This window comes from Papio anubis, chromosome 1, assembly GCF_008728515.1.
Source record: "Papio anubis isolate 15944 chromosome 1, Panubis1.0, whole genome shotgun sequence".
NCBI lineage: Eukaryota > Metazoa > Chordata > Mammalia > Primates > Cercopithecidae > Papio > Papio anubis.
The window spans coordinates 113,709,688-113,730,450 of record NC_044976.1 but is presented as its reverse complement, the minus strand read 5'-3'; the positions used below and the strand labels follow the sequence as shown (position 1 = coordinate 113,730,450).

General features: G+C 39.4%; 1 long non-coding RNA gene across 1 annotated transcript; it reads right to left on the bottom strand.

The window, feature by feature from the left end:
• Nucleotides 1-621: 621 nt before the first annotated feature.
• On the bottom strand, nucleotides 622-15,634 carry LOC108584449. The gene is made up of 2 exons (XR_001899532.3): nucleotides 13,439-15,634; nucleotides 622-1,058 (listed from the first exon to the last, which is right to left on the bottom strand). It is a non-coding gene; the product is annotated as an uncharacterized LOC108584449 (long non-coding RNA).
• Nucleotides 15,635-20,763: the final 5,129 nt, after the last annotated feature.

Below are 20,763 nucleotides of genomic sequence, written 5' to 3'. Positions count from 1 at the left end.
ACTTTTTTAACATTGACATATACTAGAGGCCTTTCAGTAATGGGTATTTTTAAAATGAGCCAGAAAAAGTCATAATAAATCAGAAGCACAAGTTAAGTGTCTTCTTCGAGGTCTCCTATTAAAAACAGGGTTTGCCTTTTTTTAAAACTATGGGAAAAATGCTAATTTTCTTACATAGGAAATTTTAACAGTCCAATTACAGAAAATAGTAAAAATAGTTTCCTAGTGGGAATACATTGAGGATATTGAAATAAAAACCCACTCATACCATCAAATATCAGCTAAAGTATATGGATAATTAGGATAGAAAAGTTCCAGTGAAAGGCAGAAATAAGAATTTGGAAATAGTTTATTATCTAAGTCCTTGTCTGGCCCTGGTGACTAGCATGGTTCTTTCTATATTGTTTAAATGATGTTGTACCAGGATAAATATGAGATTAAGGTTCATTTAATACTGCTGCTACTGTTAACAGACTAATTTTACGATGCTATTGTTCCTTCAGTTACTAAGTAGTTCCTCAGAAAATATCTAAGAGCCTAGGATGGCCATTATAAGCCCTTTCTTCCCTAGCACAGTGAAGGATATGTTGCTGTAAAGAAAAAACCTGTTATAACAATTTATGTTAGGTAAACAAATTTTATGTTTTAACAAGATTGGTTCCAGCGGAGTTCTGAGTGTGTAGAAGGCAGCCCCTATCAGGATCGCAGGCTCTAAGGGCTGGTAGGTCAGCCTTATCATCTGTTCCCATCATCTTAAGCCAAGTCCCGCTGTGCAACAGAGGAATGAAGATGGAGAATGAAGTCATCCTCTAGAACTCCAAGCTCGGGAGCTGGGCTTCTTCCCATGCCAGCGGTGGCCCAGGGAGTATCTCTTCTCTTCTCAATTGTCCTGAGGGCATGGAGGAGCTGAGTCTGGAGGGAGATTTCCTCTGGAACACAGCACTCAGTGAGATGGGACAGCACCATGCAGTAGGCTAAGCGGTGATGTCAGAAGTTAGCCTCTTAGCAGCTGAATAAGTAGGGTGGGCTGTTTAGTGCCTCTGAATCTGTCTCCTCATCTGCAGAATGGAAATAATAATACTTAGCTTACACAGTTCTTTAAAGCATAAAGTGAAATGGGGATGTAAAGTGCCTGGCACAGAGAAGAACCCATTAATGGTGGCTCTGGTCGCAACTCAAAGCAGCCTCAGATCCTTTTTATTCAGAGTGGAGTCTCTTTCTTCCCTCTCAGCAACTTTCCTCTTTCACTCAAGAAGAGAAAGGAGTGGCCATCACTACCTCCCCCTGCGTCACCACAGCCAGTCCAACTATAAACTGAGTCTGAGACTGATGGAAAGGAATTTCCCATAGACGGGGGCCAGCCAGAGCAACTTTCAGATCATTCCAGAGGAGCTGGCTACTCTGAGGCCAAAGGTCACTTGGTGGGACAGGAGTAGCTTTCAGTGGATTTGAGCTCTGCTCAGTAAAGAAGGGCCAGGTCCATGGCTTGAAAGGATGGGCACCCCCACCTATTTGATTAAGTGGCAAAAGCATCCTGTAACATTCTCCCACTTGGCTGAGATGTAGAGGGCTTGGATAACTCACGTTATCCAAGCTGATCTATGCTATATACAGTGTACATTGCTGTCTGTCTGCCTGCCCATGTTTGTTTTCAGTGTCCTAGCATATTGGCTCTAAGTTCATGCTGTGTGTTGTGTTTGGCAGGAGAAGGTGTTTTAATATCCTTGCTTGACTGGAACTATCTCAATGCTAGTGAATTCTATTATTTTGAATAAGATAAAGTATAGCCCCAGGTTTCTGCATAATCACAGCACAGAATACTTCAACTTTAAATTTGAGTTATCTACCTTGATAAATACTAAAATAAATGCATCTGGAGTGTTCCCCTACAGGTTCCTGGAGCTCTGATCGACTCTTGGGCAAACCAAGCGTGTCAAAATACACTGGATCCTTTGTCTGACCTGTAATCTGGGAAACTGAAATTGATAGCGTACTCTTGTCCCTACCCTTAAGCTTGCTCTATACATACCTGTAATCCAGCACCTTAAGTGGGTGAGACCAGTGAAGACATAACAGTGATTTTAGTCAAAGTTTCTGTGACTTATATTCAATCCACAAAGGATGTGATAACCTACCAGAATGAATGAGGCTGAATTTATTCATTCACAAACATTTTGCTGTATTCCATTTGTGCCGATATTTTGTAAGCATGAGGGACACAAATATACATGACCCAATCCCTGCCTAAGGGATTATTCACAGGCTAGCAGAAGGGGCTTTGTTGAGAGTCCCAAAGAGGGGAGTCGTTAATTGGAAGTCAGGAAACACTTCATGGGAAAAGTGGCCCTTTTCCAGGGTCAGGAGTTCAAATCAAGAAGTATTTTCTGATTTCTAGTCCTCATAGAATTGACCACTCCCCTCATAAGCTCAGAATTATCCTGGCAGCCAATGAGTATAAATCATACTGTGACAACTTTGCTGCCTTGATTATCAATGTAGACAGTTAGAATGACCCTAAATCCACCAGATAACTGAACAGCTCCTGATTTTATGACATGTGTTCATCTTTTAAGTCAGCAAAAGTAACTCTGTTTTGAAATTTGACAACCTCAGCATTTCTAGCCAATTCTGTTAAAGACCCATGTGATCACACTCTAGAAACAGAAGCATTTGGGAAAAAGAAGTATCTGAAATTGTGCCCTTTGTATATTACTCACCTCTTCTCAATAGTAAAAATTAAGGGGTTGATTTTTAAAAAGATTTGAGGTTAGGATGAGCTGCCTGATATCAAGGGTAAGGAGGGATGGAAGATCAAACATACCCATTCATTGACAATTAGTGTAATTTTAGAGGCACTTTATGTTTTCCCTAAATGTTTCTTACATGTCTACTGCCAAGTGATGATACCTGAGCTTCTACTGGTAGATTCTCATTTCTCTATTATAAAGTTTCATCCTAAATATAGCCATCCCTGCAGGTGTCTTTTATACCGCAGTACAAATAAATTTATCAGATTCTTTTGTCAGACTGCTGGCACCATGGCTAAAAAAGGGGTTGCTGCTAAGGTGAAAAGAGGGGAGGAAGAGTGAATTAAAGGCTGGGGCATCCCAACTTATTCTACTTGGGATTTGCTAAAAACCAGCCTTTATTACAGTTTAGAGGCACAGAAATTCACAAGTGAGAAATGGTGCCCAAGACCTGAGATTCTATAGCACTGCAAGACAGACAAGTTTGATGGTTTTGATAACCAAGACTAAGACACCCCACCCTTTTTCCCCTGCCTCAGCTTGTAGTCATATGAGAGTTTCTGGTCTAGAACCAATCAGATTGCCGTAAGAGCCTGATGACATGGCAGGATGTCACCTGCCCCTATGGCACTCTGACAAAACAGCTACAGTCACTGATCCTCAATAAGGATGTTCAGAGTCAGATTTCACCTTTTTCTAGAGAGGGTCTCTCTCTGTTGCCCAGGCTGAGTGCAGTGGCATGATCACAGCTCACTGCAGCCTCAGCCTCTCAGGCTCAAGTGATCCTCCTAGCTCAGCCTCCTGAGTGCCTATGACTACAGGTATGCACCACCATGACCAGCTAATATTTTATGTTTATTTTTTGTAGAGACAGGAGTCTCATTATGTTGCCCAGGCTGGCCTTGAATTCCTGGATGCAAACAATCCTCTCACCTCTGCCTCCCAAAGTTCTGGGATTACAGGCATGAGCCACTGTGCCAGGTTTCACTTTTTTTTTTTTTTTTTTAAGTTTTTATATAACTCTGTGTTCCTTGTTCTCAGTTCTTATTGTTGTGCAAAGCACCTCATTTCTCAGTCCCCATCCACAGGCCAGTGCAGACCTGCTAGGGAAGGGGGTGAGTCAGTGTCTCAAAGTCCCAGTACAATCACCAACGGAACCTTCCACTCCTACCTGGGCAGATATTTGTGCCTGCATGCATTCATTCAAAAGCATGGATTGAACACTGTCTGTGCATTCAATCAAGTCCAGGATGCTGCCCTTGCCCTGTGATAGATATCAGAACAATATCAGACACAGTCGTAGGCTGTGCTTATAATTGTACTGGGAGACAAGTCATAAATCTTTGAAAAGTTGAGTCACAGTAGGAGGTAACGGGGGACTAACTATCCAAAGAGAACTACAGCAGGTCAGAAAAAGAGATCCCTGTAGGCTGGAGGGGTTAAGCTCCTTGCAGTAGGGATCAAGGTTTACCACATAGTGGATACTTAATAAATATTTGTTGAATAAGTGAGTGGATGGATGGATAGATGGAAGGATGATTAAATGATAAACAGATGGTTATTATGAAATGTTCCATGGAAGAGGTGATTTTGAAAATTCATTAGACTTTTGATATTATAGATGATGTCCTAGTTCATTTGGGCTTCTATAACAAACCACCATAGACTGAGTAGCTTATAAACAACAGAAATTTATTGCTCACAGTTTTGGAGGCTGAGAAGTCCAAGATCAAGACAGCAGCATATTCAATGTCTGGTGAGGGCCAATTTCCTGGTTCAGAGATGGCACCTTCTTGCTATGTCCTTACATAGTGGAAGGGGTTAGCTAGCTCTCTGGGGTCTCTTACAAGGTCACAAATCCCAATCATGAGGACTCCACCTTCATGACCTAATCAATCACTCTCCAAAGGCCCCACCTCCTAACACGATCACCTTGGGGGTTAGGATTTCAACACAGGAATTTTGGGGGAACACAAACTTTCAGGCCACTGTAGAGGAGAAGAGAGAGGGTAGATCAGAAAAAGTTCCTGTCTTCATGTTCCTCAGGACATTCTGCAGGGCTGGGAAACTGGGAAATCATCAAGATATAGCAAGCATTCACATACCTGAGGCCAACCCTTAGTCCTGAGCAATGCCACAATTTTAACCTTGGTGGTAGAGACTCCCACCACTGGATAGACTAGAATCCAAAAAGAAGTGAGAGAAAGGAGAAGGGAAGCTTTTGGTTCTAAACACAACCTCAACGCCTTTGGGCACAAGCCTCTTCCACCAGTGACTTGTTCATCCATGTAGCAGGCTGACAGAAAGCCCAGATCACCAGAACTGCTTGTATCCATGGTTAACAATAAACGAACCAGAGCCTACTTGTGTCAGTCACAAGTTGGGCACAAAAGTCAGCGTGAAAATAGGAATTCAATAGGTTCTAGTTTTTCCCATCCCTTTCTGGTGGGCCTTGCCAGCTTTGGGCTTCCACTCTGAACCCTGACTTTTCCCCAAGCTGATCCACTTGATCCATAACCACAAGCTCTTAATACCAAGTGCTTAATACTTTTAGCATGGGCAACAGAATCAGACCTATAGTAAGACTCAGTAAGCTCATCCTGCCATCTGCTTTTATGACCGATGGCAGGCAGCAAGAGGTATTCAAGCCGAAGGCAGGGACGACCTTCGCTTTTATATTCCCAACACTTAGCACAGTTCCTGACACAGAGTAGCTACCCAGAAAATATTTGTTGAATGAAGGAGGAGAGCAGCTCTGGTTCCATATGCAGTGCAGGTGAGGCCTCTGCCAGTGTTCCCCTGCCCTAAACCCTAGTTTAGATAACTGGACTTTGACATTGCTCTGATCTGAGAACCTACTATCAGGACTGGGGTTCCTACTTTCTCTTGAATACCCAGGACTGAAATTTCTCTTAGGACCCAAATCTATTATCTTTTTCCTGGACAGCAAGTTGTTTGCATTTCTCAGATGTTGCTTTTCCCAGATTACCTTTGGCCTCTCTGTGTGCAGACTCTCAAATATATACTCATTTTTCCCTCTGTCCCCAACTCTCCTCTGTATTGGTTTCTATTCACGCTCCAAAGCTTACCTTGACCATCACCTCCTCTTGGAAGCCTACACAGGTGTGGATGTGTATAATGTAGAGTATGCCATCATATAATGTGTACATATCTGTACTCATTAAGTTGCAGTGCAATCACTAATCCACTTATCTCTTCTCCACACTTGACTGTGAGCAAGGAGAGAAAAGGGATCATGTGTTCATCTTTGTATCCTCATCATGTACACTAGTGTCTAGCACACAGTGTTCCGTAAAAGTTTTAAAAATGAGTGCATGAGTGAATGAATAGATGTCTTTACTCAACAGGATGGCCCGAGCTGATACTCGTTCATGCTCTCTGCCCTGGATGTCAAATGTTGCCTCTCACCCTTGATTGTTTTCTTTTACTTCCCAGTTTTAAAAATATTAAGTAGGTCCTCTAATTGCCTGGCCTGGAGCTTGCAGGTCAAGTGCCTGAACCACTCCCTCTCCCTCCCACTTACCACCCTCCTGCCACAAGTACTTTGTTGTATGTCGTGAGTTATATGCTACTGTGCCAGGGTAGAATGCCTTGTTTAGCATTTGCGACGGTAGGGTCCTATCAGATGCACATTTAACTTTTATAAATTCAACTATATGCCCTCACTGCTTATGATTTCAGAATTTAACAATACACATTTCTATGCAATTTGGCTCCTAAATATATGCCATCTATTTCGTCTGGAACATAGAAACACTCATTTGTTCCAAGAGTAAAGGTAAAACCATTGGATTTTTTAAAGATGATAGACTTTTTCTGTACTTTTTGGACAATTTAAAGGATTTTTCTAGGATAATTTTTATCTATAAAATATTTTTACTTTATGCTCTGATTTTATTGTATGTTTTAAAAATTTCATCTGTATAATTTAGTATATACTTCCTAAAGACAAGGATTCCTTATTAAACACAATCACAATACCATCATCACAAACACACCCAGCATAGTTCCTTAATATTATCAAATGTCCTTTGATGTTCTATACATGTTTCTTTTTATTTTTAAACTTTTTCTAAGTTGGAAGTTTGAAATGGCATCTAAATAAAGCCAGCACTTTCAATTGATTAATATGTCTCTTGAATTTCTTTTAATATATGTTAAAAATGCTCCTTTCCCATTGCTTTTTTTTTTTTTTAAATTGCACTTTGTTACTGTTGTAAAACCACATTGTTTAACTTACAGTTTCCCATAGTCTATTGCATCTTCATGGTTTTTGTTAACATGTTACTTTGTTCTCTGTGTGTCCTTCAAATGGTAGTTAGATCTGGAAGCTTGATTAGATTAATATTTTTTAAAAAATACTGTATAGAAGGTGCTGTGTTTCCACCAGGAGGTACAAGATGTCTGATTGTCTCCTGTTTTTGATCATTGATGATTGTTGCCTAGATGCATTATTTCATTAGGTTTTGCAAATTCATGAAATTCTAATTCCATCATTTCTTCAAGTATTAACAGAAATACTTGTAAAAGGCAAACTTTTCCTCATCTATTATTTATTTAACTTAAGCTACAGTTTTGTTTAGGAATGGCAGAATAAACACTTGATTGTTTTCTTTTACTTTCCAGTTTTAAAAATATTAAGTAGGTCTTCTAATATCCTTTAGAGGGAATCAATGAAAAATAATTTTACCTATTATTACATATGCATGGATTTGACACATTTGATGTATTTTATTCTATTGTGGTTATTATCTGTATTGATGCTTTGATTGTTCCCCTTCACCCAAAGGGAGACTATTTAATTGGCTCCAAGCCATTTCTACTAGTAGTTGCTGATGGGTACTTGTGGATTTTGGTATGATAAGATTTTTCAGACTCATTTTGTACACTTCCTACCCCACACCTTGAATCAGCCATTTATTTATCCAAGAAGCCCTGGTTTCTTTTGGTTGGAAACAGTATTTAGAGATAATCATTTTGGCCCTAGGGGAGCTCATTGTTATTGAGCTGCTCATTGCCTCTAGGTATTTTTGGTGAGCTAGAAAAATCATGAATTTACCCAGACACCTTGATGTGATTTGGCTGTGCCCTTACCAAAATTTCAACTTGAACTGTATTTTCCAGAATTCCCAAGTGCTGTGGGAGGGACTCAGTAGGAGGTAATTGAATCAGGGGGCTGGTCGTTCCAGTGCTATTATCGTCCTAGTGAATAAGTCTCATGAGATCTGATTGGTTTATCAGGTGTTTCCACTTTTGCTTCTTTCCCATTTTCTCTTGCCACTGCCATGTAAGAAGCACCTTTTGCCTCCTGCCATGATTCTGAGACCTCCCCAGCAATGTGGAACTGTGAGGCCAATTAAACCCCTTTTACTTCCCAGTCTTTGTTATGTCTTTCTCAGCAGTGTGAAAACAAACTAATACAGTAAATGGGTACTGGGATTTGGGTGTTGCTAAAAAGATACCTGAAAATGTGGAAGCGACTTCGGAACTGGGTAACAGGCAGAGGTTGGAACAGTCTGGAGGGCTCAGAAGAAGACAGGAAAATGGGAGAAAGTTTGGAACTTCCTAGAGACTTGTTGAATGGCTTTGACAAAAATGCTGATAGTGATATGAACAATAAGATCCAGGCTGAGGTGGTCTCAGATGGAGATGAGAAACTTGTGGGAACTGGAGCAAAGGTGACTCTTGTTATGTTTCAGCAGAGACTGGTGGCATTTTTCCCTGCCCTAGAGATTTGTGGAACTTTAAACTTGAAAGAGAGGATTTCAGGTATCTGGCAGAAGAAATTTATAAAAAGCAAAGCATTCAAGAAGTGACTTGGGTGCTGTTAAAGGCATTTCATTTTATAAGGGAAGCAGAGCATAAAAGTTTGAAAAATTTGCAGCCTGACAATGTAATAGAAAAGAAAACCCCATTTTCTGAGAAGAAATTTAACCCTGCTGCAGAAATTTGCATAAGTCAAAAGGAGCTGAATGTTAATCCCCAATACAATGGGGAAAATGTTTCCAGGGCATGTCAGAGGTCTTTGTGGCAGCCCTTCTCATCACAGGCCTGGAGGCATAGGAAGAAAGAATGGCTTTATGGGTGGAGCCCAGGGTCCCCGTGCTGTGTGCAGCCTAGGGACTTGGTTCCTGCATCCCAGCTGCTCCAGCTGTGACTAATAGGGGCCAAGGTATGGCTCAGGCTGTGGCTTTAGAGGGTGCAAACCCCAAGCCTTGGCAGTTTCCACGTGGTGTTGAGCCTGCAGGTGCACAGAAATCAAGAATTGAGGTTTGGGAACCTCTGCCTAGATTTCAGAAGATGTATGGAAACACCTGGATAACCAGGCGGAAGTTTGCTGTAGGGGCAGGGTGCTCATGAAGAACCTCTGCTAGGGCAGTGTGGAGGGGAAATATGAGGTCAGAGCCCTAACACAGAGTTCCTACTGGGGTACTGCCTAGTGGAACTGTGAGAAGAGGGCCACCATCCTCCAGACCCCAGAATAGCAGGTCCACTGACAGCTTGCACCATGCACCTGGAAAACCCACAGACACTCAATGCCAGTCCATGATGGCAGCTAGGAGGGAGGCTGTACCCTGCAAACCCACAGGGGCAGAGCTGCCCAAGACCATGGGAACCCACCTCTTGGCTCAGCGTGACCCAGATGCAAGACATGGAGTCAAACAGATCATTTTGGAACTTTAAGATTTGACTGCCCTGCTGGATTTCGGACTTGCATGGGGCCTGTAGCCCCTTTGTTTTGGCTAATTTCTCCCATTTGGAATGGCTGTTTTTACCCAATGCCTGTACCCCATTGTATCTAAGAAGTAACTAACTTGCTATTGATTTTACAGGCTCATAGGCAGAAGGGACTTGTTTTGTCTCAGATGAGACATTGGACTGTGGACTTCTGAGTTAATGCTGAAATGAGTTAAGACTTTGTTGGGACTGTTGGGAAGGCATGACTAGTTTTGAAATGTGAGGACATGAGATTTGGGAGGGGCCAGGGCAGAATGATATGGTTTGGTTTTGCCCCCACCAAAATCTCAACTTGAATTGTATCTTCCAGAATTCCCACATGTTGTGGAAGGGACCCAGTGGGAGGTAATTGAATCATGGGGGCCAGTCTTTCCCATGCTATTCTCGTGATAGTGAATAAGTCTCATGAGATCTGATGGGTTTATCAGGGGTTTCCACTTTTACATATTTCTCATTTTCTCTTTCCACCACCATATAAGAAGTGCCTTTCCCCTCCACCATGATTCTGAGGCCTCCCCAGCCCTGTGGAACTGTAAGTCCAATAAAACCTTTTTTCTTCCCAGTCTCAGGTATGCCTTTATCAACAGCATGAAAACGGACTAATACATACCTCCAGTTCAACTTCGAGACTACAAGGTTTCTACTCATTCTTATTGCTCTTTCCTCTTGCATTTCTCCCACAGCAAAAATCTTTTTCTCAACGATACCACGTTATTGTTAATTTGCTTTATCCCTTATTATGAATATAGTCTTAGTATAACAATATTACCATCATAGCTTACTGAAAATAATCTAATTTTTAAAGTTTTTTATTAGTTTCTTTTTTGCTTTGGGGTATAGGCACATGACTGTGCTTTAAAGTCACCTGGAATATGGTTTCTTTCTGTGTATTTATGTGCTCAAATGGAGGCACATCATTAGACATTGCTTTTGAAAATTTAATTCATGTTTATAATATTTAAAATATTTACAAGGTTTTGAACTTAAGTTTACACAGAGCATAACTTCAAACAATTCTAACTTCTCTATCCATTCCTTATTCCCATCCAGTAACCAAAATTTTAAAAAGTTATGGTTTATACTTCAAAGCATTAAATATAAACATATATGTATGTGTGTGTATATGTATTTCATCTTTGTGAAAGGTAAAATATTATACATACTTTTCTTCACCATGCCTTTCTTTACTTAACAATATATTCTGGCGATCACTCCAAAGTAGTATGGTAGTATATGGAGAGTCCTCATTCCTTTATACAGGTGCCTAGGGTTCCACTTATGGTCAGCATGGTTTATTCAACCAGTTCTTTAGCAATGGATATTTGGGTTGTTTTCAGTCTTTGCTATTACTACTAGTGTTATAATGAATTGCTTTGTGGATATATCTTTTCATAGTTTTATAGTTGTATCTTTGGGACAGATAACTACAAGCAGATGGTAAAGACAAAGGGTAAATGCACAAATAATTTTACTTGATGATGTCAAGCTATCCTCCACAGGGATTCAACCTTTTGTAGATACACTAGAAATTTATGAGTGCCCACTTCCCCATAGAATTGCCAGCAGAATTTGTTATTAAACTTGAATTTTTGCCAATCTGATAGCATGGTTAAATTTAAATTTTCTTATTATGTTTAGGGTTGAGCATATCCTCATAATTTAAGAGTTATTTGTACCGTTTTGGTCAATGGTCTATATTTCTAGCTCATTGTTCTATATGATTGTTGGATTTTTTCTTCTGCATTTGTATAAACTCTTTATATTATTATAAATATAAGTTGCAAATATTTTTCCTATTTTACCTTATCTCTTTTTACTTATGATGTATTTTCCATATAAAATTTAAATTTCTTAAATATCACACTTTCCATCTTTTTCCTTAATCAGATTTGAATTAAGTTTTCACTGCTTTTAGATTATAGAGGAATTCAACTATGTATTCTTTTGGTCCTTTTATTTGTATGATGCATTTGGAATTTATCTTGGTGTACAATGTGAGGGATTCCATTCAATTTTATTTTTTCCATGTGGTTATCCAATTATTATTCTAACATCACTTTTTAAGAAGTTGACCTTTTCTCCCACTGATTTGAGATGCTTCCCTGATTGTATTGTAAATATCCATATGCAATTGAATCTATTTTGAGATTTTTTTCATTTGTTCTATTAGTTTGTCTGTCTATTCACACACTAACATCAAACTGTTTTAATTATAAAGGCTTTCCAGTACATTTTAGTGTCAAGTATGGCAAGACCAACTCAATACTCTTCTTTTCCATACTTATTTATTTTCCCACTGAACTTTATAATCAAATTGTCTATGTTCAGAAAACAATCTGGTTACATTTTATTAGGATTGCATTGTATGTATACACGAACTTAGAACTGACATCTTTACAAATATGAGTCTCTCTAGACAAAAACATGGTATGTCTTTACTGTTCAGGTCTACTTTTATATCATTCAGGAGAAGTTTATAGTTTTTCTCTTATAGGTTTTGGGCATTTCTTGTTGCTTTTATGCCAAAGTATTTTATATTCTCATTTGTTATCATAAATGCATTCTCCTCTTTCATTATGCCTTTGGTTTTTGTGTATATATATATTTGCTTTTGATTTCATGTAAGTTTTTAAACTTTCTACTTACTAAATTATTTTATTATTTTAATAGCTTTCCATTGATTCTTTTATATTTTCCAAATGTATAATCATGTTACCTAAAATTAAAGATACTTTTACTTATTTCTTTCCAATTCTTCTGCCTCTAATTGCTTTCTCTTATTTACATTGATTACTACCTCTAATGTAATATTAAATAGTCAGGGGCTTAAAATGTAACTAACATCAATGTCAGAAATGACTCTTCTATATTTAAAACAAACTGTCTCCAAGTGACACCTCTGGCAGTAAGGTGCTCTCAAAGAGCACTATGCAGTTTCAGACAGATAAGCCAGAAGCAGAATGCTCATATCAAAGCAGAGAGATGGCTGCCTAGCCTAGCCACAGGCCACCAAACACTGAAGTTGTTCTTAGGTTTATTATTCAGTAGTTGTGGGTAACTTGCAAAAATGAAGGGAGCAAACCTCTTTAGCTGGATCAATTTGCATTAGGTCAAATCTCTGTAATAAATGACATATTCTATATCAATCAAGTGCTATTATTTCTCTGATCAAACATTAATTTATATACGCATTGGTATTAAAAATGGGTGCTACTGTAACAAAACTTAAAGGTATGAGTCAGGGATCTCCAGAGCACAGGATTCAGAGGATATAAATATATAAGAGGAGATTCGTTATGGGAATTGGCCCATGTGATTGTGGAGGCCAAGAAGTCCTATGATATGGCATCTTCAAGCTGTAGAGCCAGAAAAGTCAGTGGTGTAATTTATTATGAATCCAAAGGCCTAAGAACCAGGTAAGATAATTATGTAACTCTCCATTCGAGGCCAAAGCCTGAGGACCAGAGAGTAGTGGGGATGCTGGTGTAAGCCCCACAATCTGAAGGCCCAAGAACCTAAACCTCTCTCACATCTCAGGGCAGAAGATGGTCATTCCAGCTCTAAAAGAGAGAGTGAATTTTCCCCTCCTCTGCAATTTTTTCTGTCTATGACTTCAACACATTGAATAATGCCTGCCCACATTGGGAGCTCAGATCTTCTTTACTCAGTCCATTGATTGAAATGCTAATCTGTTCTGGAAATAACCTCACAGATATACCCAGAAGCGATGTTTTACCAGCTATCTAGGTATCCCTTAACCCAGTCAAGTTGACAGAAAATAAATCATCACAAGGCAGCCCCTTGTCAACTTGGCACCAGCATCTACTTAAAGCATATTCAATATTCAGATAAGATAATAACATAACATTAATCATTTTATGTAACATGTTACAATTATTTTTCATACTGCCAAAAATGCACTAATTCCTTACCTAGAAGAGGAAGTAGTCCTTGAGTGGTGTTTAGTTTTCTCCTGATATCCTGTAGCTTAAATACTAAAATATAAAATTAATAATGCTTAAATACTGATACAAAGTCAATATGTCTTATGTCACATCATAAGGAAATAAGACAATAAAGAAAAGAAAGATATTTGCCTAACATATGTATATATACACACAAAATGTATTTCTAACACAATAAAGAGGAAATATTCATGACAATTGTAATCCTCATTTCTGTAACTGGTTAAGTGGTTGTAGCTGGTATTTACAACTACCTTCTTCTACTACCCATTTTGTATTTTCTTTACCTCTAGCAAGCACCTCAGTTGGGTATGATTCTTCACCTGATGGGGTAACATAAACCTTCAATTACTGAGAGTATGAGCTATTCATAGTCCTGCCTGGATTAGGCTGTCATAGTTTTCCATTGACCTTAATCACAGGGCATGGTAATACTAAGAGATACCCTAAAGGTTCTCCTCTATTCTAGAATACTCCTCCTTAACTCCATTGTGGAATAGTAGTCCAGTTTCCCCTGGGTAGTCCGGAGTAATAACCCCAGCCAAAACCATAACTTCCCTCTTGGGTTGTTTACTCAGAGGAATGAAGAGCCCAAAGTGGCCAGGTGGTAGTCTTAACTTCCTGTTTAATGGAATCATTGTTCTGTTTACTGGTAGAAGCATTCCTCATTCTGAAGCTATGACTTCTGGGACAGAAGAGCGTAAGGTTGTAGGAACAGGAAGTAAAAGTTTTGCTAGTGGTTCACTAGTGGTAACAGTAAGTGGTGCCAATCCCATTTCCATCCCTTGATCATGAATCTGTGAGTTCTGGCTATCAGAGAAATAGTACCATATATTGGATGTTGATTCAGATCATATACAGCTTCTGCAGAACCTTGCTCCAGCTCTGTAAAATATTGCCGCCTCACTGGCACTGTAACTGAGTCTTCAAAAGGCCATTTCTTTATTATATCAAGCCAGTTGCTTCAGGATGCTAGGAACATAGTAACACCAGTAAATTCCATGAGCATGTGCCCACTGCTGCACTTCTTTAGCTGTGAAGTGAGCTTCCTGGTCAAAAGCAATGCTGTGTAGAATAACATGACGGTGGATGAGGCATTCTGTAAGTCCATGGATGATAGTGTTGGCAGAATCATTGCAATCAGGGAAGACAAATCTATATTCATTTTAAGTGTCTATTGCAGTAAGGACAGAACACTACCCTTTCCATGATAGAAACAGTCCAAAGTAATCAACCAATCTTTGAATTGCCTGCCAACAAAAATTCAACACTGTTTAAAATACAACAAAATCCAGCACTAAACAATATAAAATTCACTGTATCTAGCATCTACTCTAATATTGCTAAGATACAAAAAAGTGAAATAAAATGACCCATGACTAGGTCAAAAGTCAACTAGTAGACACAGAATTAGAAAAAACAGTGTTAATGAAATTAACAGGAAAGACACTAAAGCAACTCTTATAAACATGCACTTTGCTAGGGACTGAAGGAATAAAGATTTCACCTGTTTAATGTGCAGACAATTTTCTGATTTTTAAAATCCATTTAAGAGACAATGGATGATTTAAAACAAAATCAATAATGTGTTGGTCCTGGAGCTTCCATTCCAAGATGGCAGAATGGGAACAGCCCCGGTCTGCAGTTCCCAGCATGATTGATGCAGAAGACAGGTGACTTCTGCATTTCCAATTGAGGCACCTGGTCCATCTCACTGGGGCTGGTTGGACAGTGGGTGCAACCCACAGAGGGCAAGCCAAAGCAGCGTGGGATGTCGCCTCACCCAGGAAGTGCAAGGGGTCAGGGGATTTCCCTTTCGGAGCCAAGGGAAACCGTGACAGACTGTACCTGGGAAAACTGGACACTCCGCCCAAGTACTGTGCTTTGCCTATGGTCTTAGCAACTGGTAGACCAGGAGATTCTCTCCCATGCCTGGCTGGATGGGTCCCACGCCCACAGAGCCTTGCTCACTGCTAGCCCAGCAGTCTGAGATTGACCTGTGAGGCTGCAGCTGGGAGGAGGGAGGGGTGTCTGCCATTGCTGAGGTTTAAGTAGGCAAACAAAGCAACTGGGAAGCTTAAACTGGACAGAGCCCACCACAGCTCAGCAAGACCTACTGCCTCTACAGACTCCACCTCTGTGGGCAGAGCATAGCTGAACAAAAGGCAGCAGAAACTTCTGCAGACTCAAATTTCCCTGTCTGACAGCTCTGAAGAGAGCAGTGGTTCTCCCAGCACAACATTTGAGCTCTGAGAACAGACAGACTGCCACCTCAAGTGGGTTCCTGAACCCCGTGTAGCCTAACTGGGAGACATCTTGCAGTAGGGGCTGACAGACACCTCATACAGGTGGGTGTCCCTCTGGGATGAAGCTTCCAGAGGAAGGATCAGGCAGCAATATTTGCTGTTCTGCAGCCTCCACTGGTGATCCCCAGGCAAACAGGGTCTAGACTGAACCTCCAGCAAATGCCAACAGACCAGGAGCTGAGGTACCTGACTGTTAGAAGGAAAACTAATAAACAGAAAGGAAACAGAAGGAAACAGAAGGAAAACTAATAAACAGAAAAACTAATAAAACATCAATATCAACAAAAAGGACATCCACACCAAAACCCCATCTGTAGGTCACCAACATCAAAGACCAAAGTAGATAAAATCACAAAGATGGGGAGAAACCAGAGCAGAAAAGCTGAAAAATTCTAAAAACCAGAGCACGCCTTTTCTCTTCCAAAAGATCGCAGCTCCTTACCAGCAAAGGAACAATGCTGGATGGAGAATGACTTTGAAGAGTTGACAGAAGTAGGCTTCAGAAGGCTGGTAATAACAAACTTCTCCGAGCTAAAGGAGCACGTTCTAACCCATTGCAAGGAAGCTAAAAACCTTGAAAAAAGGGTAGACGAATGGCTAACTGAAAAAACAGTGTAGAGAAGACCTTAAAAGATCTGATGAAGCTGAAAACCATGGCATGAGAACTTCGTGATGCATGCACAAGCTTCAATAGCTGATTTGATCAAGTGGAAGAAAGGATATCAGTGATTGAAGATCAAATTAATGAAATAAAGCAAGAAGACAAGTTTAGAGAAAAAAGAGTAAAAAGAAGTGAACAAAGCCTGCAAGAATATGGGACTATGTGAAAAGACCAAATCTATGTTTGATTGGTGTACCTGAAAGTGACAGGGAGAATGGAACCAAGTTGGAAAACACTTTTCAGGATGTTATCCAGGAGAACATTCCCAACCTATCCATGCAGTCCAACATTCAAATTTAGGAAATAGAGAGAATGCCATAAAGATACTCCTCAAGGAGAGCAACCCCAAGACACATGATTGTCAGATTCACCAAAGTTGAAATGAAGGAAAAAATGTTAAGGGCAGCCAGAGAGAAAGGTCAGGTTACCCACAAAGGGAAGCCCATCAGACTAACAGTGGATCTCTCTGCAGAAACCCTACAAGCCAGAAGAGAGTGGGGGCCAACATTCAACATTCTTAAAGAAAAGAATTTTCAATCAAGAATTTCATATACAGCCAAACTAAGTTTCATAAGTGAAGAAGAAATAAAATCCTTTGCAGACAGGCAAGTGTTGAGAGATTTTGTCACCACCAGACCTGCCTTACAAGAGCTTAGGAAGGAAGCACTAAACATGGAAAGAAACAACTGGTACCAGCCACAGCACAAACATGCCAAAATGTAAAGACCATCAACACTATAAACAAACTGCCTCAATTAATGGGCAAAATAACCAGCTAACATCATAATGATTGGAACAAATTCACACATAACAATATTAACCTTAAATGTAAATGGGCTAAATGCCCCAATTAAAAGACATGGACTGGCAAACTGGGTAAAGAGTCAAGACCCATCAGTGTGCTGTATTCAGGAGACCCAGCCAACATGCAGAGACACACATAGGCTCAAAATAAAGGGAAGACCTAAAAGCAAGTGGAAAGCAAAAAAAAAAAAAAAAAAAAGTAGGGGTTGTAATCCTAGTTTCTGATAAAACAGATTTTTAAATCAACAAAGTTCAAAAGAGACAAAGAGGGCCATTACATAATGGTAAAGGGATCAATTCAACAAGAAGAGCTAACTATCCTAAATATATATGCACCCAATACAGGAGCACCCAGATTCATAAAGCAGGTCTTGAAAGACCTACAACGAGACTTAGACTCCCACACAATAATAATGGGAAATTTTAACATCCACTGTCAATATTAGATCAACGAGACAGAAGGTTAACAAGGATATATAGGACTTGAACTCAGCTCTGCACCAAGTGGACTTAATAGACGTCTACAGAACTCTCTATCCCAAATCAACACAATACATTCTTCTCAGCACCATATAACACATATTCTAAAATTGACCACATAATTGGAAGTAAAGCCACTCCTCAGCAAATGTAAAAGAACAGAAATTACAACAAACTGTCTCTCAGACCACACAGCAATCAAATTAGAACTCAGGATTAAGAAACTCACTCAAAACCGCACAACTACACAGAAACTGAACACCTGCTCCTGATTGACTACTGGGTAAATAATGAAATTAAGGCAGAAATAAAGATATTCTTTGAAACCAATGAGAACAAAGACACAACGTACCAGAATCTCTGGGACATATTTAAAGCAGTGTGTAGAGGGAAATTTATAGCGCTAAATGCCCACAAGAGGAAGCAGTAAAGATCTAAAGTTGAACCCTAATATCACAATTAAAAGAACTAGAGATGCAAGAGCAAACAAATTCAAAAGCTAGCAGAAGGCAAGAAATAACTAAGATCAGAGCAGAACTGAAGGAGATAGAGACAGAAAAAACCCTTCAAAAAAATCAATGAATCCAGGGGCTGGTCTTTTGAAAAAATCAACAAAACTGATAGACCACTAGCAAGACTCATAAAGAAGAAAACAGAAGAATCAAATAGTCACAATAAAAAATGATAAAGAGGATATCACCACTGATCCCACAGAAATACAAACTACCATCAGGGAATACTATAAAAACAAAATGGATATATTCCTGGACACACGCACACTTCCAAGACTAAACCAGGAAGAAGTTGAATCTGTGAAGGGACCAATAACAGGCTCTGAAATCGAGGCAATAATTAATAGCCTACCAACCAAAAAAAGTCCAGGACCAGATTGATTCGCAGCCAAATTCTGCCAGAGGTACAAAGAGAGTTGGTACCTTTCCTTCTGAGACTATTCCAATCAATAGAAAAAGAGGGAATCTTCCCTAACTCATTTTATGAGGCCAGCATCATCCTGATACCAAAGTCTGGCAGAAACACAACAAAAAAAGAGAATTTTAAACCAATATCCCCAAAGAATATTGATGTGAAAATCCTCAAAAAATACTGGCAAACCAAATCCAGCAGCATATCAAAAAGCTTATCCACCATGTTCAAGAGAGCTTCATCCCTGGGATGCAAGTCTGGTTCAACATTTGCAAATCAATAAAAGTAATCCATCACATAGACAGAACCAATGACAAAAACCACATGATTATCTCAATAGATGCAGAAAAGGCCTTTGACAAATTCAACAGCCCTTCATGCTAAAAACTCTCAATAAACTAGGTATTGATGGAACACATCTCAAAATAGTAAGAATGACTTATGACAAACCCACAGCCAATATCATACTGAATGTGCAAAAACTGGAAGCATTCCCTTTGAAAACTGGCACAACACAAGGATGACCTCTCTCACTATTCGTATTCAACATAGTGTTGGAAGTTCTGGTCAGGGCAATCAGGCAAGAGAAATAAATAAAGGGTATTCAATTAGGAAAAGAGGAAGTCAAATTGTCCCTGTTTGCAGATGACATGATTGTCTATTTAGAAAACCCCATCATCTCAGTCCAAAATCTCCTTAAGCTGATAAGCAACTTCAGCAAAGTCTCAGGATACAAAATCAATGTGCAAAAATCACAAGCATTCCTATACACCAATAACAGACAAACAGAGAGCCAAATCATGAGCGAACTCCCATTCACAATTGCGACAAAGAGAGTAACATACCTAGGACTGCAACTTACAAGGGATGTGAAGGACCTCTTCAACGAGAACTGCAAACCACTGCTCAACGAAATAAAAGAGGACACAAACAAATAGAAGAATTTTCCATGCTCATGGATAGGAATAATTAATATCATGAAAATGGCCATACTCCCCAGGTAATTTATCGATTCAATGCTATCCTCATCAAGCTACCAATGACTTTCTTCACAGAATTGGAAAAATTACTTTAAAGTTCATATGGAAACAAACAAGAGCCTGCATTGCCAAGACAATCCTAAGCAAAAAGAACAAATCACATTACCTGATTTCAAACTATACTACAAGGCTACAGTAACCAAAACAGGATGGTACTGGTACCCAAACAGATATATAGACCAATAGAACATAACAGAGGCCTCAGAAATAACACCACACATCTACAACCATCTGATCTTTGACAAACCTGACAAAAACATGAAATGGGGAAAGGATTCCCTATTTAAGAAATGGTGCTGGGAAAACTGGCTATCCATATGTAGAAAGCTAAAACTGGATCCCTTCCTTACACCTTATACAAAAATTGATTCAAGATGGATTAAAGACTTAACTGTTAGTCCTAAAACCATAAAAACCCTAAAAGAAAATCTAGGCAATACCATTCAGGACATAGGCATCGGCAAGGACTTTATGACCAAAACACCAAAAGCAATGGCAACAAAAGCCAAAATAGATAAATGGGATCTAATTAAACTAAAGAGTTTCTGCATGGCAAAAGAAACTACCATCAGAGTGAACAGGTAACCTATAGAATGGGAGAAAATTTTTGCAATCTACCCATCTGACAAAGAGCTAATATGCAGAATCTACAAAGAACCTAAATAAATTTACAAGAAGAAAACAAACAATCCCATCAAAAAGTGGGCAAAGGATATGAACAGACATTTCTCAAAAGAAGACATTTATGCAGCCAACAGACACATGAAAAAATGCTCATCATTACTGGTCATCAGAGAAATGCAAATCAAAACCACAATGAGCTATTTTCTCACACCAGTTAGAATGGCAATCATTAAAGAGTCAGATGCTGACTCTTTAACAACAGATGCTGGAGCAGATGTGGAGAAATAGGAACGCTTTTACACTGTTTATGGGAGTGTAAATTAGTTCAACCATTGTGGAAGACAGTATGGCAATTCCTCAAGCATCTAGAACCATTTCTGGTCAATGGTATTTCTACCATTTGACCCACAGATCTCATTACGGTGTATATACCCAAAGGATTATAAATCATGC